The 23,911-nt window shown below is 44.2% G+C and overlaps 1 protein-coding gene across 9 annotated transcripts in view; it reads left to right on the top strand.

Moving 5' to 3' along the window:
- Positions 1-23,911, top strand: part of LOC115093766 (solute carrier family 40 member 1-like) — a 168,748-nt gene that overhangs the window by 20,467 nt on the left and 124,370 nt on the right. For 2 of the 9 annotated variants that reach the window (XM_029605995.1, XM_029605993.1), the window contains exon 1: positions 19,855-19,873. The exons of the other annotated variants lie outside the window; for them this stretch is intronic. The gene's annotated coding sequence lies outside the window, so the exon portion shown is untranslated. Of the gene's footprint in view, positions 1-19,854; positions 19,874-23,911 lie in introns of those variants that run through there. 9 annotated transcript variants of the gene reach the window in all.

The raw sequence follows: 23,911 nt of genomic DNA, 5'->3' as shown, positions 1-23,911 counted from the left end.
AACTGGTGCCCCCCAGGGCTGTCAGCCATTTTTCCTAGCAAGGCAGCCCCTTATGCCTGGCTCCCCCGCCGTGATTTCAAAACAGGGGGGTCCTACCCGGGCTGACAAGGTCACCCTACTGGCTTGTTTACCCACCTAAATAACTGCGACAGTGTAATCGATGTACATCATTAACATAACTAACATACCTTGACTAACTGTGCATGTGACTAACTGTGCCATATAAACATAAGAGTAAAATTAAAAGAACAAGAAAAACTTAACTTGATCGATGATAGCGAGCAGAGGTATGTGAACCTCGCCTTAGGGAGGGTGGGTGGGAATCATGCCGGCCAGGGAGGGGAAAAGGGCCGGCAAGCGTGCACTGGCTGTTTAAATCGGTCCTGTGATGTCATCGCCGCGTGCCTGTCCCCAGTCGACGATGTCACCGCGCGGTCGCACTAGGTCTTGGGGGGGGGGTGTTGGGGGTAGAGTGCGCGACATGCGTCGCTATTCCCCTCCCCTCCTTCGGGCCCCAATCAAGCAGAGTCAGGGGGTTCGGGTTTACGGCCATGGCCTGCCTCTGCATCAAAGGCGAGCCGTCGTGCATGTCGGCACGTGGCCCTGAGACTTCCCTTGTGTCATTCTTAACAATTAAAATAATATTGGACCTTTATTTTTTTTATTTCCGCTGTGAATTGTAATGAGCAGTGTGTCGCACGTGAGTGTGGTCAGTCAGGTGTGTCATGATGGGAAAAATGTTGAGAACCACTGGCTTGGAGGATTAGCATACCACATTATCTTGTACATGCTAAAGCATAATTTGTATATGAATTTCCTTCATTTACATGCATGAAGTTTTTAACATGCTTTAGCATGACTTTTCAGGCCACTATAACTTGCATGTGAAGGCTTTATTGCATATCTTGCTATTTTTAGCATGCAAAGAGATCTTTAATGCATAGGCACTTCTGTCTTTTGTTGTAACAACTAGACTACATCTTCTAACTTGGTAAAACTCAATTGATTTTCAGATCATTGTATTCGTGAGGAGCTAGCTAAACTTAAAGTAGATAAGGTGATGGGGCCAGATGGGATACATCCAAGAGTACTAAGGGAACTTAGAGATGTCTTGGCAGCTCCGCTGGCTGACCTTTTAAATGCTTCTTTAGAGTTTTTGGAGTAGTTCTGGAGGATTGGAAAAGGGCAAATGTGGTTCTGGTTCATAAAAATAGAAGAAAGTAGGAGGTTTGAAACTAAAGGCCAATTAGTCTGATCTCTGTGATTGTAATGAGCAACATGGAAGTGAGCCCTTTGTGCTGAGGTGTAGTTGACCCAGCCTCATAGGCGAACTTATAAGGCCTTCACCGGTAGCTGGTGAACATTCCCTGTAGTGGGACAGTCTGGAGCTTCACCTACACCAGCCGCCTCCCCCATAGGTTAAGCCCTTGGGTTCTGATGGCCAGCAGGACCTTAGGTGGGTCCCTAAGGCAGTGGCGAGAGCAAGAGTTCAAGGGCATATCGGGGTCAGGGCAGGTAGCAAGCTGGAGACATGGAGACAGGCCAAAGTCGGGAAGGCTACAGGCAAACATGGTCAGGTCCAAGCAAGAGATCAAGTCCAGGTGGCGAGCAAACATGATTAGATCCAAGCAAAAGGTCAGGTCCAGGTAGCAGGCAAATGTGCTTAGGTCCAAAGCAAGAGGTCTGTGCCAAGAGATCAGGCCGGAATGGATGAAAACACATGAAAGCACTTGACAAGGCAAGAAAAAGGGGACGAGGCTTGATGAGACAAGCAGGACAAGACAAAGCTGGATGAGACAAACAGACAAGGTAAGGCAGGATACGGCAAGACTAGAGAAGGCAAGGCAGAAAGAACAGGAACACAGGAGCAACATGCACTTTTGATGCAGGAGACCCATTGCTGAGGCATCATGGCAGCCAGTGATATCATCAGAGGGCACCACAGGGACTTTTCCGCCACAGCCCCTTTAAGATTCAGAACATGCTGTTTGTACATAGGGAGGCCACATGCTGAAACAGGGAGATGGTGGCGTCTGCCGGCAACGTCTCCACCACAGGACGGCCCAGCTGACATTGAGGGTGAGTGAGGCAGCTCGTGGAGGCTTCCAGCGAGCTGGCAATCATAACAGTGATGAGCAAACTAATGGAATTGCTGCTAAAATAGAGGATAGTGCAATTTTTGGAATCCAGCGGATTGAAAGATCCAAAGCAGCATGGTTTTACCAGAAGGAAATCTTGTCAGATGAGTCTGATCAATTTCTTTGATTGGGTGGCTAGAGAGTTGGATGAAGGGAGAGCGCTAGACAGAATGTACTTGGATTTCAGCAAGGCCTTTGACATAGTTCTACACAGAAGACTTATAAATAAAATCATGCACCCTTGGTATGGATCCTAGAGTGACTGGGTTAGAAACTGGCTGCATGGGAGGTGACAGAAGGTAGTGGTAAATTGAGTTTTCTCTCAGGAGGGCGCTGTTACTAGCAGTGTGCTTCTGGGATCAGTCCTTGAACCGGGTCTTTTCAACATTTTTGCCAGTGACATAATGGAAGGGTTGTCCAGAAAAGTTTGTCGTCTTAACGATATTACCAAAATCTGTAAAAGAGTGGTCAGAAAGGAAGGAGTGGAAAACATGAGGAGGGATCTAGCGAAGCTTGAGGAATGGTTTATGGTGTGGCATCCACACCTACAGACAAGCCATAATCAAAACCAAAAGAGACTACTTTGCCAATAGAATACACCAATTCCAATTCAGTGCCCGTGCACTATTTGAATACATTGCTTCCCTTACTAAAACATCACCTGCTACCACACCATACATGGATGACAAGAACAAATGTGATGACCTTGCAAGATTCTTCCATGACAAAATTGCCAAAATTGTCACACGATTCGCAAAAACTATTGTGCCCATAAAAATGCAAGCAATCAACCCAGCGGTCACACTCAACACCTTTGAGACCACCGCTGCTTCCGAAATAGAATCCATCCTCAAGAACATGAGACCTTCCACTCACTCCTCAGATACCATTCCCACTAAAGCCCTCCTGACCATACCTAATACCATCTCCCTCCCCATTTCCAACATAATCAACTGTTCCATTACTACCAGCACAGTTCCAAACCCACTTAAGCAAGCTATAGTAAAGCCCAACCCTAAAAAACCCTCCCTCGACCCTGCGGACTCTGCTAACTATTGCCCCATGTCAAACCTCCCATTTTTAGCAAAAATATTAGAAAAAATAGTTAACCGACACTTAACAGATTATCTAGAAGAACATCACATCCTCCTTCCATCACAATTCGGATTCTGTAAATTCCACAGCACAGATACCCTCCTTCTCTCACTAAATGATTTCATCCTGAAAGGCCTTGACAAAGGACAATCTTTCATATTGGCCCTCCTAGATATTTCCTCTGCCTTTGACACGGTCAACCACAGCATCCTAATTGAACGCCTCAAAGAAGTTGGGATATCTGGAGTTCCTCTCCGCTGGTTCACTTCTTATCTAAGCAACAGGCGGTACAAAGTGAAAATTGGAAACAAGGAATCCAATCCAATCAATCTTTCGCAAGTTGTTCTTCAAGGATCCTCCCTGTCTTCCACCCTGTTCAACATTTACCTCCTTCCACATTTTATTTATGCGGACGACATGCAGATCCTCATACCTGTGACCGACACCTTCCCTAACGCCATTAAGATTTGGGAGTCTGCCCTCCTTCGCATTAGCGACCTCCTCTCCAACATTAACCTTGCCCTCAACTCCTCAAAAACCGAGCTCTTAGCCATCCTACCCCAAAACACCAATTCCATCAGCCCCACGATCTCCTCCCCACCCACCAATTTTACATTCTCACAGCATGTACGCAACCTTGGCGTCATGCTAGACAACCAAATCAACCTAAAAAAATTCATTAACACTACCATCAAAGATGTTTTTTTCAAACTTCACACTCTAAAAAAACTGAAACCTTTATTACACCTCAATGACTTTCGTACAGTCCTGCAATCCACAATACTATCAAAACTAGATTACTGCAATTCCATCATGCTAGGCCTCCCCAAAAATGCCATACAACCCCTCCAACTGCTCCAAAATGCTGCTGCCCGTATCCTCACTAACACCCACAGAAATGACCACATTACCCCTGTACTCAAGGACTTACACTGGCTCCCTATCAAATCACGGATCATTTACAAGACCCTCACACTCATCCATAAATCCCTTCACAATCAAAACATGCTTTGGTTCAATGACGCCCTCTTATTTCACACCTCTACCAAACCTATCAGAAACCAATACTTGGCAACCCTACGCACACCATCACCAAAACTCACTAACCTTACTTCAACCAAAACCCGTGCACTCTCCATTGCTGGCCCCACCATTTGGAATACCATGCCTTCCCTCTTACGCCAGGAGATATGCCCAAAGAAATTCAAGCAAAACCTAAAGACCTGGCTTTTCAAACAGGCCTATAATTGATCCACTCTGTCTCACTAAATTGCTTCTATAACCTCTTTATCCCTCTGTCACACCTACTTCTAGAGATTCTTCCCAATTGCATATCCTATTCCCTTTTGTATTGTTCCCATCCTCCTGTTCTTATCGCACATTTTTACACATGATAAAGTACAATCTCTTAATTACTACCATGTTATGTTAGATATCAGTTGATTTCTTCCAATGTTGTTATAATATAGCATAATCTCTGGTTTACCCTATTATTTTTCATGTCATCCCTCCTGCTGTTCTTTAGCATAACTAAACTTTATTATTTAATAAGCTGTTCCTATTCAGTTCCGAGTTTGATGTAAAGCCTGTTGCTAATTTTACAGTTCCATGTAAACCGATGTGATGTCCCCCTACTAATGTCGGTATATAAAAATGTTCAAATAATAAATAATGCTAAAAAATGCAGAACAATGCATTTAGGATTCAAAAACCCAAAGGAAAGGTATAGTCTTGGATTTGAAATTATTGTAAGCACAAAGGAAGAGCGGGATCCGGGGGTAATTGTTCTTGATTATCTTAAGGTGGCCAAACAGGAGGATAAAGTGATGGTAAAAGCCAGAAAGATGCTTGGCTGCAATAGGGAGAGGAAAGGTCAGCAGAAAAAGGGTGGTGATATTACCCCTATCTAGGTCCCTGGTGAGACTTCACTTTGAATACTGTGTACAATTCTGGAGTCCGCAGATTGGAAAGGATATAAAACAGGATGGAGTTGATCCAGAGGGTGGCTACTAAAATGGTCAGTGGTGTTTGTTCTAAAGCATTCGGGTATAGATTTAAAGATCTAAACATATATACCCTACAACAGCGATTCTCAACCAGTATATCGCCAAGCACCGGCAGATGTATCGCACATTCCTGCTGGCCCGGCTGCTCTTTTCTTCCCCTCCAGGGAGAGTGAGCACAGACATCCTTGCAGTGCCGCCATTGCCATCCGGGCTGTCAGCATGCTTAAGGCCGGATGGGACTGGGACCAGTATTAGTGGGAGTTGGCAATTGTAGCATGGCTTTTTCTTCTTCCTGCCCCCACGGCCAGGAAGAGGAGTTGATGCTCAGTGGGGTGTGTGGGAAGAAGAAAGGGCCATGTTGCATTCAAAAGTAGCGGCAGCATGGGCCCGAGGAGCAGCACTGGCCCAGAGAAAAACAGATGATCCACAATGGGAGACAGCAGCATTAATCCCCATAGCTGATGGGATTAATTATTGGGCCATGAGAGCTGGAAGAGGAGGCTACTACAGCTCCCAATTGTACTCATGGGTGGGGGAAGTGAGTAATATTGAGAGCGAGCCAAGGTGTGTGTAAGTGAGAGAATGTGTGTGAATGAAAACTTGTATTTAAGTGAAAGATCATGTGGATGTAAATGAGAGATGGAGAGCATGTGTATGATTGAGAAACTGGTCAGGGAGGTGACTGGTGTGTGAGAGAGAGACTGGTGAGGGAGGTGACAGAGAGAGACACTAGTCAGGGAAGTGACAGAGAGAGACTGGTCGGGGGGTGACTGTAGGTGAGAGATTGGTCAGGGAGATACTGGTGTGCATGTGAAAGACATCAGGGAGGTGACTGCTTGTGAGAGAGGTAACAGACTGGTTAGGGAGGTGACTGATGTGCATGTAAGAGAGAGACTGGTGAGGGAGATGACTGTGTGAGAGAGAGACTGGTCAAGGATGTGACTGGTGTGCATGCGAGTAAGAGATTGGTCAGAGAGTTGACTGTGCGAGATTGAGAGACTGGTTGGGGAGCTGACTAGAGTGTGTAAAAGAGGCAGAGACTGGTCTTGGACCCTAGGGAAGAGGTCCATGAGGACAGAGCTTCAGAAGTCATTGCTGCTTCTGGTATGTGCTACTGTGCCTGCAAGGGAAAGGAGTAGGAGAGTTGCTGGAGAGGGTAAGTTAAGGTGGCTTTTTAAGTTCATTTTTCTTGATAAAAATAAATAAATAAATTGACTGCCGTTTAATTATTGGGTAATATGTGATGTGTCTGCTCTTTTGAAATATTTTATTGCTTTTTGGAGATTTTTTTTAAAATTTAAAGTTGTTTATTCAGCTTTTATAGAATCAAACAATCATAACATTTGCAAGCTTAATAATGTCCCCCTCCTCCAATCCCAAATCCCCCCTTCCCTCCCTCTCCCCGCATGACAGAGTCTCTTGCCATAATAACAGCTTCATGTAGTCGAATAAAGCTTGAAATAATAAAAAGGTTGAACTGGTATACAAATGCAAAACAAAGTCCTCTACTCAATTTCAATACAAGATGAGTATAAGGGAGTCAGACATCCAAAACCACAAAAAATATCCCCGCTGTGCTCTGACTGAGAGTATAAAGAGGAGATAGCCCCAATTGGTTTCTGTAATATATCACAAGTGTGCTATATAATTCAAAAAAGGTTTCCAGGTTTTCATAAAGGACTACATTCAGTTATATTTAGTGGCTGTCAGAGAAGCCAATCGATAATAGGAATGTAATCTTTCCTTGACCTCCGTAAGCTTAGGTATTCGCTCAGATTTCCAGCAAAGAGCCACTAGGATGCGGGCTGCTACACAATCGCTGTTGGTTCTTAAGTATGGTGTCTGGGAATATATTCAATAACGCCATAGCAGCCGAGGGTGCCACCTCTATTGACAAAAGTTCGCTAAGCCAGGCAAAAATCATTCCCCAAAAAGGTGCATTCCCACCAGATGTGTAAATAAGTGCCCTGGGCTCTGCACTTACATGAGCAGGGATCCTCAACTTGGGCATAAAACCTATGAAGTTTATCTGGGGTGAGATACCATCTATAGACCATTTTGTAACAATTCTCCTGCAGTTTGGCAGAAATGGAGCATAGTCTGGCCGTACGCAAGATTTCTCCCAAGTACGCGCTCCTAGCTGAATGTGCAAGTCGGATTCCCAGGGTTTTATAAATACACAATGTTCTATCCTTTGCGTGAAAAATAATTGATAGAGTTTGGAAATGGAACCTTTAAGCAGATCACTATGTAAAAAGTAGGACTCCACCAGTGATTTACCTGGACGGAGATGCTTAGCTCTTTGCAGAGAGTGTATAAAATGGGTAACCTGCACATAAGCCAAGAAATCGCGAGTTTCAATATTGTAATTTAATTGACATTGTTCCAGAGAAAAGTTCTCCCTGGGACAAGAATTGTCCTATATTAGTAACCCCTTTCTCCTGCCAATGTTTAATTTGCTGAGATTGGTACCCAATGGGGAATTGTGCATTGTAGAATAGAGATGTCTGGTAAAAATACCTATGATCCCCCACCAGTTGCTTTCGACTCTGACCCCAGATGCGTAAGGTGACTTCCAAAAACCAAGGGATACTCTTTACAGGCCGCCAGGTATTGTGCGGTTGCCAAGGCATAGTAGCTAATGCCATAGAGCCTACAATAGCTTGTTCAATTTGCAACCACTGTTTGGGAAACCGGGTTCGACTAATATCTTATAGGGCCTTCAGTTGTGACGCGAAGTAATACCACAGAATATTGGGAACTCCCAAGCTGCCCTGTAATTTGGGTAGGTATAGAAGAGAGCATGAAAGTCAAGGGGGCGTTTGCGCCAAATAAAGTCAAAGATCTTTTTCTGCTATCTGCGAAGAATTGGAGATGGTATATAAACAGGTAATGAGGAAAACAAATATAGCAACTTCGGTAGAACATTAATTTTAATAATGGCAATTCTGCCGAGCCATGAGAATGCACCACTATTCCATCGACTCAGGTCTTTGAGAATTTTGTCAACCAAGGGCTGGTAATAAATGCGATATAAATCAGAGAGCCGAGAGGAGTTTGTTATGGTTTTGAGGTGTTGGAGTGGATTCTTGGGTACTGCAGTGATGACTACTCCCACGGGGAGGAGCCCCATGCGGAAACCGCAGTACTAGGCTAGACTCAGACACGTAGACACAGATGATAGAATTTTTTATACAGCTCGGTAGTTCTGCCAGGAGGTGGCAGTGGTGAGATAATCCAGATGAAGAAGTCCAGGGACCCTCGGCAGAGGAGTCCAGTCTCCCTATGAATAGGTGATAGGCAGCGCAAGCTGAGATAGAAGTCCCGGATGCAGGCTCTCAGCACTGAGCTGTAGGTGAGACAGACTTGAGAATGGTTAGATTACTCACAGTGCTGGTAACTGTATAGATGGAGTTCCTGGCAGGCAGAAGTAGAAAGGTTGCAAGCACCAATGCAGGCCCTCGAGGAGCGAGTACCTGGTATTCCCAATAAGGCACCTGGAAGGAAACAGAAAGGGCTTCCGAGGAGTGGGTATCCAAGTTAGCGATGACAACCCCGAAGGATAGAGAGATAGCTTCCAGCGGCAGCAGGAAGTGGCAGAGTAGCTTAGACCGAAGGCTTTCCAATCCATTCATGATCTCGAGTCTGGTCTTTCTTTACTAACTCAATTTGGTCAGCAATACAGGGAAGGCTAAATACCCGGATGGTGTGATGTCACTCAAGGGGGGGATGCCCCAGAGGTTCGCGCCATGGTGAGAATAAAGAGGTGGATGGTGTGCGCGCATACCCTATGAGGCCCTTAAGAGAGCTATGGCAGAAAACCATGCCATAGCCGTTCGGGGACGTCGGGGAGAGCGGCAGAGAGATGTGGCGGTCACCATCTTCCCGAGGCTAGTGGACAGAGCGGATAAAAAGGTAAGGCACAGAGGACAAAGCCATCTAAGTCCGGATGCAACAGTACCCCCCTTCAAAGGGCCCCCTCCAGACCCCCTACCTGGTCTTGGATTCTGGGGATGCGAGCGATGGAACTGTCGAAGCATCTCCTTGTCCATGATATTAGCCAAAGGTTCCCAAGAATTTTCTTCAGGTCCGTATCCCTCCCATGACGGAGATATTCCCATACTCTGCCTCTTTTTCTTACGTCAAGGATGGCATCTACCTTGTACTCTGTCTTCTGCATCAACAGGCGTAGGTTCAGGTGTCTTGTTAGAAAACTCGCTAAGAATAAGCGGTTTAAGCAGCGATACATGGAACGCATTATGAATCTTCATAGCTGGAGGAAGTTTCAAGCTGTAAGTAAGTGGCCCCAGTCGTCGAAGGATGGAAAAAGGTACGACATAGCATGGAGCAAAGCAAGCAGACGGAACCTTGAGTCTGAGGTGCTTGGTGGATAGCCAGACTTTGTCACCAGGCTTGAATTCAGGAGCCTTACTGTGATGGGCATCATAGCCTTTCTTAGCTCTTTGTCCTGCTCTTTGGAGCATCTCTTTAGTCTCTCTCCAGAGTTGTATATCTTTGGCAGTAGATTGAGCTGCCGGTGACACAGAAAGTGGAAGTGGTAAAGGTGGTGCAGGTTGTCATCCATAGACCACTTCAAAAGGTGTTGATCCAGTAGATGTTGCTGGATGGGAATTGATGGCGAATTCAGCCCAGGGCAACAGTTCAGCCCAGTCATTCTGACGTGAACCAACATAGGTACGAAGGAACTGTTTGAGAGTTCTATTCATCCTCTCTGTTTGGCCATTTGACTGAGGATGGTATGCAGAGGTGAAGTCAAGAGTGATATCAAACTTCTTGCACAAGGCCTTTCAGAACTTGGCTGTGAATTGCGTTCCTCTGTCATATACAATATGCTTAGGCAAGCCGTGCAGGCGAAAGATGTGGGTGATGAATAGTTTTGCAAGTTCCATGGCTGATGGTAAGCCAGGGAGAGCCATGAAGTGAGCCATCTTGGAGAAACGATCCACCGTAACCCAGATGGTATTGTTACCTCCAGAAAGTGGCACAACTACCACAAAGTCTGTAGCAACGTGAGTCCAAGGTTCATCTGGTACTGGTAAGGGTTGCAGCAAATCCCAAGGACGACCGGGCAGAGCTTTCTGTCTGGCACAGAACAGGAGGCTACATATGCAATGGCGTCTTCCTGTATGGTAGGCCACCAATAATAATTATTTATTTAATTCTTTTCTATACCGGTATTAGTGGTTACATCATACCGGTTTACATCCGAACTGAAGGTAGAAAAGTACATCAAACAGGGACAGGAGATGGGACTACAAGGAACAGGAGAGAAGGGTAGCCGGAATCTGGCAAACAAAAGGTCAGAATAAAGAGATAAGTTATCTTACATTGTTTAACATGTTAACAAATAAGTTCAAGTAACGTACTGACGCAGCAGGGAGGTTAAGGCACAGGGGTTCTAATTTGGGTAAGCCTGTTTGAAAAGCCAGGTCTAACTTATTTTTTAATTTGATGGTGCAAGGCTCAAGTCGGAGGTTTGTGGGTAGTGCGTTCCAGCGGGTGGGACCGGCAGTGGAGAAGGCTTGGTCCCTCGTGGAGGTGAGGTGTGTATTTCTGTAGCTTAGCCAGTGTTCTGCATTGACCAGGACGTCCAGCCAGTTTCGAATCGTGAGCCCAGGCTAGGAGTTTCTTCCTGAGATTACTGGGTACAATGGTCTTACCCGGAGGTACCGGATGAGTAGCTGACAGGATAACTCTTTTCGGGTCAATGCTATGCTGAGGTTCATCAGGTACGTCTTCAGCGAGGAAAGAGCGAGATAATGCATCAGCTCTGACGTTCTTATCACTAGGGCGGTATGTCAGTACAAAGTCAAATCTGTTGAAGAACAGAGACCACCTCGCCTGTCTGTGATTAAGGCATTGGGCGTGGTGCAGGTACTCCAGATTTTTGTGATCTGTAAAAACAGTGATCTGATGTTGAGCACTCTCAAGCCAAGGGCACCATTCTTCAAATGCCATCTTTATTGCCAGCAGTTCTTTATCCCCTATGCCGTAGTTCCTTTCTGCAGGAGAGAAGCGTCATGAAAAGAAAGAACAGGAGTGCAGGATATTAGAATCACTGGACTGGCTTAGCATGGCCCCTACGCCTATATCCGAGGCGTCGACTTCTACGATGAAGGGTCGTGTGGGGTCCGGATGGTGGAGGCATGGTTTGCTTGAGAAGGCATCTTTCAATTTCTGAAATGCTGTCACGGCCTCCATAGACCAATTGGCAATGTTGGCACCCTTCTTGATCATTGCTGTTAATGAAACAGTCAGTGAGGAATAATTTTTAATGACGGTCCTGTAGTAGTTGGTAAAACCCAGGAATCGTCTCAGAGCTTTTAAGCCAGTGGGTTGTATCCATTTTTGAATACTCTCCAGCTTCTGAGGGTCCATCTGGAATCCTTGATTGGAAACAATGTACCCTAAGAAGGGCACGGATTCCTTGTAGAATTCACATTTAGATAGCTTGGCATACAAGCAGTTCTCACGAAGTCTCTGCAGAACTCTTTTGACATCTTCCTGATGGGTTTTCAGGTCCTGGGAAAATATCAAGATATTGTCTAGATAGACCACGACACATTGGTAGAGCAGATCACACAGAATGTCATTCCTCATGGTTTGGAAGACAGCCGGGGCGTTGCACAAACCAAAGGGCGTCACTAGGTATTCAAAGTGTCCATCCCTGGTATTAAAAGCTGTCTTCCATTCATTGCCAGAGTGAATGTGAACTAAGTTATAGGCTCCTTTGAGATCAAGCTTGGAGAATATTTTGGCTCCCTGAAGCCTGTCGAATAGCTCTGAGATGAGTGGTAAAGGAAAGCGATCCTTTACAGTGATTTCATTCAGACCTCTAATCAATGCATGGGAGTAATGTTCCGTCCTCCTTCCCCACAAAGAAGAAGCCCGCACCAGCAGGAGACTTGGAAGGTCTTATGAAGCCTTTTTGGAGATTCTCTTGGATGTATTCTGACAGCGCTTGTTTTCTACCGCTGAGAGGGGGTAAACCCTTCCTTTGGGTGGCTCCGTATTCGGCTTCAAATTGATAGTGCAGTCATAGGATCTATGTGGAGGCAAAACATCAGCAGCTTCTTTGGAGAACACATAATGAAAAGATGCGTACTGAGGTGGCAACCCTGGCAATGACGGAATTGTTGGCAAACAGGGTAGTGGAGCAACCTCCATCAGGCATTTGCCATGGCATTCTGGGCCTCACTGTGAAAGCTCCAACTTGGCCCAGTTGAATTGTGGCATATGTTTCTGCAGCCACGGTAATCAAAGTACCAAGGGGTGCATGGCCTTCTCTAACACAAAGAAGGACAAAGTCTCTGTATGAAGAGCGCCAGTACGTAAAGTCACTGGTTCAGTGAGCAGGGTTACTTCGCCCGGTAAGGGCTCCCCATGAATAGAAGATAAGAGTAATGGAGACATCATGGTAGTGGTGGGGATCCGCAAGTGTTCCACTAGATGTTTCAAAATGAAATTTCCCCCTGCCCCGGAATCCACTAAGGCAAGGGTTTGATATTAGAGTGGTCCGCAGACTAAAGATACAGGAAGAGAGAGTGGAGGAGAGTCCTCCCACAGGACTTAGGTCTGCCAGTTTCCCGGAAATATAGGGCAGGCTTGAACAGCATGGCCAGCTTGTCCACAGTCCTAATCTCTTCCGTGTTCTTCTCTCTTTTGAAGTCAAATGACTGCAGCCCAATTGCATTGGTTCCTCTTCGCCAGTTACTGGACTGGGAGGTATAGGCCTGGAAATAGACTTGACTCTAGGTTCTCCCTGAGAAGGTTTCCTGGGACTCTTGACCCTTGTCACGAAGGCGGTGATCAATCCTTGTTGCCAACGTCATCAGGTCAGCTAAGGTCTCGGGCATTTCTCGAGCCGCCAGCTCATCTTTCAACCTGGAGTTCAGGCCCTCAAAGAACAGTCTTCAGGCATCTGGGGTCCCAATGTAACTCAGACACCAATGTCTTGAACTCTATGGCGGTCAGGTAAAGGCTTGTTACCTTGTTTGAGGTGGACTAATGTGGATCCTGTAGTTGAATACCGGGCTGGATCATCAAATACAGATTTGAACAGTTCAAGGAACCCAGCATGGTCTTGCAGGATGGGGTCATTACACTCCCACAGCAGAGAGGACCAAGCCAGTGCTCTTCCGTCCAGATAAGACAGGATATAAGTGGTCTTGGCATATGCTGTGGGGAAAATGATTAGGTTGCAGAGAAAAGTGCATGCAACATTGGTTGATAAAACCTCTACACCTCCAAGCTTCCCCTGAGAAGCGAGTAGGAGCAGATAGAGGCACCGTAGTCTTGACAGTCACTTCAGGCAGTGTAACTTCTTTACCTGCAGTAGTCAGTGTATTCTTCTCTGCGTGTAGTTGGTTAAAAGCAGCAGTCAAATTTTCCAATGAGTTCTGTTGCTCGGAGATTCGCTGGGCCAGGCCTGGAATGGCCTGCAGGGCGGTGAGCTGAATCAAATCCATGGAGTTAGCAATCTGTTATGGTTTTGAGGTGTTGGAGTGGATTCTTGGGTACTGCGGTGATGACTACTCCCATGGGGAGGAGCCCCATGAGGAACCGCAGTACTAGGCTAGACTTAGACACAGATGATACAATTTTTTATACAGCTCGGTAGTTCTGCCAGGAGGTGGCAGTAGTGAGATAATCCAGATGAAGGCCAGGGACCCTCAGCAGAGGAGTCCAGTCTCCCTATGAATAGGTGATAGGCAGTGTGAGCTGAGATAGAAGGCCCAGATGCAGGCTCCCAGTGCTGAGCTGTAGGTGAGACAGACTTGAGAATGGTTAGATTACTCACAGTGCTGGTAACTGTATAGATAGAGTTCCTGGCAGGCAGAAGTAGAAAGGTTGCAGGCACCAATGCAGGATCATCTATATGAGAGATGAATTCAAACACCAATTGGGCTGAAATTAAGATCCATGTACCTGTGTATTTATTATTTCTGTCACTAGCCGCCGGGTATATATGTGGGTATTCCCTGTAAGCCAACAGGTGATCATATCTGCGCTTTAAATGCGTTTCTTGTACATAAACTATGTCAACCTTTTGGTGCAATAGTTCTTTTTTAAAGAGAAAGCGCTTCCTATAGGAATTTAAACCTTTGACATTAAGTGAGATGATTTTAACCATAATCACTACAAAGAAGAGGTTTCCTCCTTATTGAAAACCACTGTGGCGCCTCATAATTAAAGTAGCATGGGATAAGAAGAGGTGACTCAATCAAGTAGAAACCTTCAAATATAAATCGAGACAACCAGTATTGCAGCAAAATTGACATGAAGGTGACTCCATCATGTCCAGGTACTGAACCTTGATAGATCTACTCACCACTCCACGCAAATCTTGGCCCTGGGGGTGCAGGAGGAACAGTGCAGTGGGCCGGGGACTGGTCCTTCCCTCCCTCTCTAAGAAAAAGAAAAAAACGTAGAGCTTATAAAAGGCATCGGTCTTCATATATTATGGCCGATAAAACATGCAGAGTTCTCCATAGCAAAAAAGAGAAAAAGAAAAGTACATGGCAGGGAAACAACTGAGAAGTTGAACAGGTTAACTTTGAAGCAGTCACTGTGGTAGCACAGGGACGTCACAGACTAAAAACAAACCACCAGATTCACAGCCAGATAGATTCAGCCCTTGTCCGCAGGGAAGATTCCGGTTTGACTTGGCTGTCTACGGAGACGACCCCGTCCTGATCCTGGCTTCCGCCATCTTGGAGTTGCATCCGTGGTCTTGGGCATAGATGAACGAGCATAGACAGTAAAAGTTATGGGAATGCCCGCTTCAGTAAAGGAATGTGCTGCATCTACCAATGTTTTAATTTTATAAGTAATGCCCTTATGCTGGAATAGTAAGGCGAATGGAAAGGCCCATTGGTACTTAATTTTGTCATTCCGTAAGGCCGCGGTTACCTCTTGGAGCTGATAGCGTTTTTGTAGGGTTGAGGGCACCAAATCATTGTAGATGGCGAGGTCATGATCCTACTATATATTACTCTTGAATATTGACGAATGTTGTAAGTATTATTTTTTATTTTTATTTTTATTTGTTTTTTTTATATACCAACATTCAAGACAGTAGTCCCATCATGCTGGTTCACAAGAAACAGGGGTGCAGTTATAATAAAACTTTACAATTTGAACAATAGTGCAGAAAAATTATGAAAATTGACGTCAATTAACCATTACCCTCGCATTTTTCAACAGAATCAAAGTTTTGAAACAAAATCCCATTACTGTTTTATAGACCTTCATAACATCCCGCGGTCTCTTTGGGCATTTCTGCTCTTTTTCAAGCCGCTTAAGGGATCATCTTTAATCATAGGTCTTTAAAGTCCACTCATTTTCTTTTTTTATGTTTTTTTCTTTAGAACAATTTTTCTATAAAATATATATATTTTTTTTTATTTATTTAATATTTTTCTATACCGACCTTCATGGTTAAATACCATATCAGGTCGGTTTACATCGAACAGGGGTAAACTAAGGTAAAGGAAAAACAAAGTTACATTAAACGAGGACCGTGAACTTGGAAGCTTAGGTAGCTTGTCAGTGATGATGCAATGTACCCGATCGCGGTCTTGTATTTAAAGAGTAAATGCTGACATCCCATTCAGCAAAGAAGAAATGATATCCGGTCAGAGAAGTTCCTAAGGCAGCTTTGGACGCGAAACGTGGACACGTCAACTGTTCTGTCATCATCGGGAGGGTTGCACCCCCTGCGAACTGGACTCTGCTACCCCTGAAAGGGAAGTACTTTAAAATTACTACTTTAATAAAAATGCCACCACTATCTAAAAAATGAAATATTAATACCGGAGAGTATATTTTGTGAGCTGTGTAGTATGTGAGCTGTGTAGTATGGTTAAGCGATTCTATGTGGGCACTCGATTATCAGCCCGTAGATCTAACTCATCCATGTGGTGTCCCATGGAGCTTAAGTCCTCTTTCATTTCTTCTATGCTCGCCAGAAGTTCAGCTCTATGATTTTTAAGATCCGTTCCGAGTTCAAGGAACCAGGTTCTAATTTCTGCCCGGGTAGGGATGTCCTGGTGGAGTGCTCCTGTAGTGTGTTCATCAGGAGGGTCAAGTATGGAACCCGATTCCGCTAGCGCATTAAATTCTCCCCGGGGCTTCGGGGCCTGCATGTCGTCATTGAGCAGGAGATCTTCTGCAATTTTACTAAAAGAAAATTGCTTGAGATCAGTGGTTCTCTTCTGCGCAGTCATCCTGACTGTTTCCTGCAGCTATGACCAAACTTTAGGGAGAATAAACCCCGGCTGTATGCAGAAAAATGCCTCTGAGAGATTAGGAGGGAGCAGATGGATTATGCGGCCATCTTGCAGCACTGCTCAGTAGCGCCCCCGTTTGGAGAATTTTTAATAATTTATGAGTTTTGTCTTAACAGTTTGTAATTATTGGATAATATTCTATTCATCAGTTGTTTTGAAACATGTATTCTCTTTATTAGTATAGTTTTACAATTATTATTTTATAGTTCTTGAGGAATGTATAAACAGAAATGTGCAGACAAAAACTGAACTGGAAACAGCAAGAAGCCAAACTCTGTATGCAGTGCAACAGTGGAAAAACAAAAACATTAGCTTTATGGTCTCTTAATTCTGTATTTGGTAAGGGTCAGTATGTGTTCTGCATTTGTGACCCAGGTAAGGGTATTCTGCAAGCTTGCAGTTTCTGGGTAGGGATCTATAGCAGCTTGGCTTGTTCTGTTTTCCTAATAAGAGTTGCACTGGTGTTTAGGGCCTAATTTAATATTTGTAGTGTTGACATTTCATAGGTTGGGATGTTGTTTTTGAGTGTGTTTCAAAATACAGGTGTAACTTTGTATGGATTAGTTTGTGTGCATTATTGCAGATCTTGGGAGTGTTAGGTACTATATTTCTCTTTCTATTTCTCCAGACTTGCACTGCATGCAGAGTGGCTTTTTGGGGTTTCCATTCCAGTTTCTGTCTCCATATTTGTAATTTGTGGTCTTTCTATATTTGGTGACGGTCAGTTTTGTGTGTGACTGAGGTGAGGTATTTTACTAGCATGAGGCATTTGTATCAGTCTTATTTTGTTGTATTTTCTCAATATGACATGCATTGGTGAAATGTCTTTTCATAAGAAAGGCTATTGCGCCTGGTAGTAGGGAGGGTTTGTGTTGCTTTTACTGATATGACAATCCAGTGGGAGCACTGAGAGGAGAGGATCACCTTGCTGGTGGCTGAAAGGAATCAGTAAGTTTTTGCTTGGGAAATTTTCTTTTTAAAAAGTATTGGGGCGAAGTTAACTATTTGGGAATATTATTTAGTGTGTTTGTATTTTTAAATAGTCAGTAAGGCAGCTAGTAAGCAGTAGTTAGTGTGTTTATTTTTAATAGTCTGTAAAGCAGCTAATAAGGAGAAGATAGTGTTTGTATATTAAAAACAAACAAAAAAAAAAAGTAGCCAGAAGTTAGAAATAAGCTAGGAGCAGTGTATACCTAAGTAAAAAGGTTAAAAAGTTCAGTTCAGTTACTCATCTTGGAAAGGTGTTAAGATAGTGTGACTTGGTTTGATTGGGTACCAACATTTGTTAATCAAGAGAGCAGTGAGTCACTCTGGCTGACTAACTGAAGTTAGACTGTTTGTGTATCACACCCACCCCTAGCTCATCCTTTAATTTATAGGCAGGTGCCACTTTCACAAAAAACAAAACAAAAACCTTATTGAGAGTTTGATCATTCCCCTGTAGGCTACTACCAGACATATAGTGAATTCACTAATACATTTAAATGACATTAATTCGACACATTCCTACTCCCATAGCAACCTAAAACTTAAGTAGGAACTGAACAAATTTGAGATAAAGGCAGCAGTCCAGCTGCAAGAGGGGGGCTTCCCAGTCTTTTGCATTGAGTGTCACATCTATGATTTTTTACCCACTGGTGAGAAATTGTACATGTGCATGCGATGCAAAGAGGTCCTGGCTCTCAGAGAACGAGTCTGATTTCTGGAGGCTAGAGTGGCAGACCTGGAGGAGCTGAGGCAGACATGGAGGTATATAGATGAGACCTTAAGGGACATAGTAGCCAAGTCCCAACTTCAGATTGGCAGCCCTGGTGCTGCCTTGGAGGAAGAAGGTCTCATGATTGGAGAGCATCAACTTGGTGCAGCAGGAAAGGATCCTGTAGCAAGGAACTGCTCTCCAGGTGGTGCATTGTCCTTTCACACCGACAATATCTCCCCAAGGCCTAATGTCCAGGAGGGAAGAGTTGGGTCGGCTGTCAGTTGGTGATTCGATTATTAGGAATGTAGACAGCCGGGTGGCTGATGGGCATGAGGATCACCTGGTAACATGCCTACCTTGTGCGAAAATGGCATCACCTAGATAGGATTTTAGACAGTGCTGGGGAGGAGCCGGCTGTCATGGTACATGTGGGCACCAACGACATAAGAAAATGTGGGAGGGACGTTCTGAAAGCCAAATTTAGGCTCTTAGGTAGAAAGCTTAAATCCAGAACCTCCCAGGGTAGCATTCTCTGAAATGCTCCCTGTTCCACGCGCAGGTCCCCAGAGGCAGCAGAGCTCCAGAGTCTCAATGCGTGGATGAAACGATGGTGCAAGGAAGAGGGATTCAGTTTTGTAAGGAACTGGGGAACCTTTTGGGGAAGGGGGAGTCTCTTCCGAAGGGATGGGCTCCACTTTAACCAGGGTGGCACCAGACTGCTGGCACTAACCTTTAAAAAGGAGATAGAGCAGCTTTTAAACTAGAACAAAGGGGAAAGCAGACAGTCGCTCAGCAGCACATGGTTCGGAGGGAGGTATCTTCAAAGGATACTAATGATGCATTAGAATTAGGGCATCCTGACAATGAGGTTCCAATAATAAGAAAAGTAGTCCAAGTGCCTGTAACTAAAAACTCACCTGAGCTAAAAAATTCTAACTTATCCCTATCAAAAAGCAGAATGAAAATACAAACAAAAAACAAACTTTGAAATGTTTGTATTCTAATGCCAGAACTCTAAGAAGTAAGATGGGAGAATTAGAATGTATAGCAGTGAATGATGACATAGACATAGTGGAAAGAGGATAACCAATGGGACAATGCTATACCGGGGTACAAATTATATCGCAATGACAGAGAGGAGCACCCGGGAGGCGGTGTGGCGCTTTATGTCCGGGGTGGCATAGAGTCCAACAAGATAAACATCCTGCATGAAACTAAATGCAAAATTGAATCTTTATGGGTTGAAATCCCTTGTGTGTTGGGGAAGACTATAGTGATAAGAGTATACTACTGTTCACCTGGTCAAGATGGTGAGATGGACAGTGAAATGCTAAGAGAAATTGGGGAAGCTAACCAAATTAGTAGTACAGTAATAATGGGAGATTTCAATTACCACAATAATATCGAACCTTGCCGCCAACAATTAAACTTGGACCTCCAGTAAAAGCTTGGAAAGCTATGTGGAATTATAGTGATACTTCTGATAAGTACTAACCGGAGAATACCTTACACCGTGAATCATGCAGTCCCTGAAGCAGCAGCCCGCGAAACGTGGACACGTTGGACTTGCATCTCTTATCAAGTCCGGACTTGGGATTTTGAAGCGCGATAGCGCCGTTTAAGGTAAGTACAATTTCCACATTTTTATATAAAAAAATTTTAAACAGTAAAGAAAAAGTTTTGGCAAATATATAAAAAATTGACATATCATGGACCGATGATTTAAAAAATCCCGCAGCGGTAAAAATTACAAGTAACATACTTGCAAAACCGCAGGAGGTATGAGGGTCCAATAAGTTCATATAAAAGCATAACATTGAATTACATATTCACAAAAAGTAAAAAATTGAATAAACACAATGTGATTTATTATAGATTTCAATTACCCCAATATTGACTGGGTAAATGTATCATCGGTACATGCTAGAGAGATAAAGTTCCTGGATGGAATAAATGACACTTTTATGGAGCACAGGATTTGGTGAGAGGTAACTCTGGTGGGGCAGCTTGGCAATAGTGATCTTAATATGATCAAATTTGAATTAATGACTGGAAGGGGGACAGTAAGCAAATCCATGGCTCTAGTGCTAAACTTTCAAAAGGGAAAGTTTGATAGAATGACAAAAATAGTTAGAAAAAAACTGAAAGCAGCTACAAAGGTAAAAAGTGTGCAAGAGGCTTGGTCATTGTTAAAAAAAAACAACAAAAAACATCCTAGAAGCACAGTCCAGATGTATTCCACGCATTAAGAAAGGTGGAAAGAAGGCAAAGCTATTACCAGCATGGTTAAAAGGGGAGGTGAAAGAAGCTATTTTAGCCAAAAGATCTTCATTCAAAAATTGGAAGAAGGATCAAACAGAAGAAAATAGAATAATGCATAAGCGTTGGCAAGTTAAATGTAAGACATTGATAAGACTGAAAAGAAGTTGACTGTAGAGGCAAAAGCTCACAGTAAAAACTTTAAAATATATCCGAAGCAGAAAGCCTGTGAGGGAGTCAGTTGGACCGTTAGATGATCGAGGGGTTAAAGGGACGCTTAGAGAAGATAAGGCCATCGCGGAAAGATTAAATAGGATGTTGGGGAGGTACCCGTACTGGAGAAGGTTTTCATGGGTAATGATTCAGATGGCCTGAACCAAATCACGGTGAACCTAGAAGATGTGATAGACCTGATTGACAAACTGAAGAGTAGGAAATCACCTGGACCGGATGGTATACACCCCAGAGTTCTGAAGGAACTAAAAAATGAAATTTCAGACCTATTAGTAAAAATTTGTAACCTGTCATTAAAATCATCCATTGTACCTCAAGACTGGAGGGAGGCTAATGTAACCTCAATTTTTAAAAAGGGCTCCAGGGGCAATCTGGGAAATTACAGACCGGTTAGCCTGACGTCAGTGCCAGGAAAAATAGTGGAAAGTGTTCTATCAAAATCACAGAACATATAGAAAGACATAGTTTAATGGAACAAAGTCAGCATGGCTTTACCCAAGGTAAGTCTTGCCTCACAAATCTTCACTTTTTTTGAAGGAGTTAATAAACATGTAGATAAAGGTGAACCGGTAGATGAAATTATTTGGATTTTCAGAAGGTGTTTGACAAAGTTCCTCATGAGAAGCTTCTAGGAAAAGTAAAAAGTCATGGGATAGGTGGTGATGTCCTTTCGTGGATTACAAACTGGCTAAAGAACAGGAAACAGAGAGTAGGATTGAATGGACAGTTTTCTCAGTGGAAGGGAGTGGGCAGTGCTCAGGGATCTGTATTGGGACCTGTACTTTTCAACATATTTATAAATGATCTGGAAAGAAATGACGAGTGAGGTAATCAAATATGCAGATGATACAAAATTGTTGAGCGTAGTTAAATCACAAGCAGATTGTGATAAATTGCAGGAAGACCTTGTGAGACTGGAAGAATGGGCATCGAAATGGCAGATGAAATTTAATGTGGATAAGTGCAAGGTGATGCATATAGAGAAAAATAACCCATGCGATAGTTACACAATGTTAGGTTCCATATTAGGAGCTACCACCCAAGAAAGAGATCTAGGCGTCAGTGGATAACACATTGAAATCATCGGTTCAGTGTGCTGTGGCAGTCAAAAAAGCAAATAGAATGTTGGGAATTATTAGAAAGGGAATGGTGAATAAAACGGAAAATGTCATAATGCCTCTGTATCGCTCTATGGTGAGACCGCACCTTGAATACTGTGTACAATTCTGGTCGCCGCATCTCAAAAAAAAAGATATAGTTGCGATGGAGAAGGTATAGAGAAGGGCGACCAAAATGATAAAGGGAATGGAACAGCTCCCCTATGAGGAAAGACTAAAGAGGTTAGGACTTTTCAGCTTGGAGAAGTGACGGCTGAGGGGGGATATGATAGAGGTGTTTAAAATCATGAGAGGTCTAGAACAGGTAAATGTGAATCTGTTATTTACTCTTTCGGATAATAGACTAGGGGGACTCCATGAAGTTAGCATGTGGCACATTTAAAACTAATCGGAGAAAGTTCTTTTTCACTCAACGCACAATTAAACTCTGGAATTTGTTGCCAGAGGATGTAGTTACTGCAGTTAGTGTAGCTGTGTTTTAAAACAGATTGGATAAGTTCTTGTAGGAGAAGTCCATTACCTGCAATTAAGTTGACTTAGAAATTAGCCACTGCTATTACTAGCAACAGTAACATGGAATAGACTTAGTTTTTGGGTTCTTGCTAGGTTCTTATTACCTGGATTGGCCACTGTTGGAAACAGGATGCTGGGCTTGATGGACCTTTGGTTTGACCCAGTATGGCATGTTCTCACAGGACAAGCAGGATGGTAGTCCTCACATATGGGTGACATCACAGGATGGAGCCCAATCATGGAACACTTCTATCAAAGTTTCTAGAACTTTGACTGGCCCCCACTGGGCATGCCCAGCATGGCACCAACCCTGCAGCCAGCAGAGGTCCCTCTCCAGTCTTTTTTTCCACGCAGCAGTAGCCACACGGTTAAGAAGCTCTGCAAGGATTCCTGATAGGAATTTTCCTCACGGAATTATTTAAAGTTAAATTGTCCCACAGGAGTTCCTCCATTAACTTTTTTTGATTCCGCGGTACTCCAGTAAGCTTTTACCCGTTTTCTGTCGAGTTTGGCCCTCGTGGCCTACTGGCTGTCGACCGTACTGCGGCTCGATTTTTCCATGGCCATGGCGTCGGGGTTCCGTCGGTGTCCGGACTGTACTCATACCATGTCCATTACAGACCCGCATAAAGTCTGTGTAATGTGTCTTGGACGAGAGCACGATGTCCTGACCTGCACCAAATGTGCCCTAATGACACCAAAAGGTCACAAGGCCAGAATGGAGAAGATAGGATTTCTCTTCCGTGCTCAAACCTCGACTCCGTCCATTGCATCGACGTCATCTGAACCGGCATCGTCCACCGACTGGTGACTGCCCGGTAGTCGCCTTCCATAAAGGTATCGGGGATGTCACTATTTCAGTGCAACCCCTTGTAACACGCTTCTTGAAGGGCTTGCTTCACCTCAAGCCTCCAGTGCGTCCTCCAGCCCCTTCTTGGGACCTCAACCTGGATTTGGGTCGGCTCATGAAACCACCATTTGAGCCTCTCCAATCATGTGAACTTTGTTTTCTCACCTGGAAAGTGATTTTCCTTTTGGCAATCACTTCGGCTCGCAGAGTTAGTGAGTTACAGGCCCTAGTTACCTATCCGCCTTACACTAAACTTCTGCAAGACTGGGCGGTACTTCGCACTCACCGTAAATTCTTACCTAAGCTAGTATCAGAGTTTCATCTCAATCAATCCATTATACTACCTACCTTCTTTCCCAGGCCCCATTCCAATCCAGGTGAGCAGGCTCTGCATACCCTTGACTGCAAACGGGCTCTAGCGTTCTACCTAGACCGTACAGCTGCCCACAGGAAGAGCACTCAATTATTTGTGTCTTTCCATTCTAACAAATTGGGGCAGCCTGTGGGTAAACAGACTCTCTCCTCCTGGCTAGCGGACTGCATATCCTTTTGCTATCAGCAAGCGGGCATTCCACTCCAAGACCGTGTTAAAGCACACTCTGTGAGGGCCTTGGCGACTTCAGTAACACACCTACGATCGGTGCCGCTTCCTGACATTTGCAGGGCTGCCACTTGGAGTTCTCTCCA

Source organism: Rhinatrema bivittatum, chromosome 6 (assembly GCF_901001135.1).
Source record: "Rhinatrema bivittatum chromosome 6, aRhiBiv1.1, whole genome shotgun sequence".
NCBI lineage: Eukaryota > Metazoa > Chordata > Amphibia > Gymnophiona > Rhinatrematidae > Rhinatrema > Rhinatrema bivittatum.
This window is presented reverse-complemented; position numbering and strand designations above follow the sequence as displayed.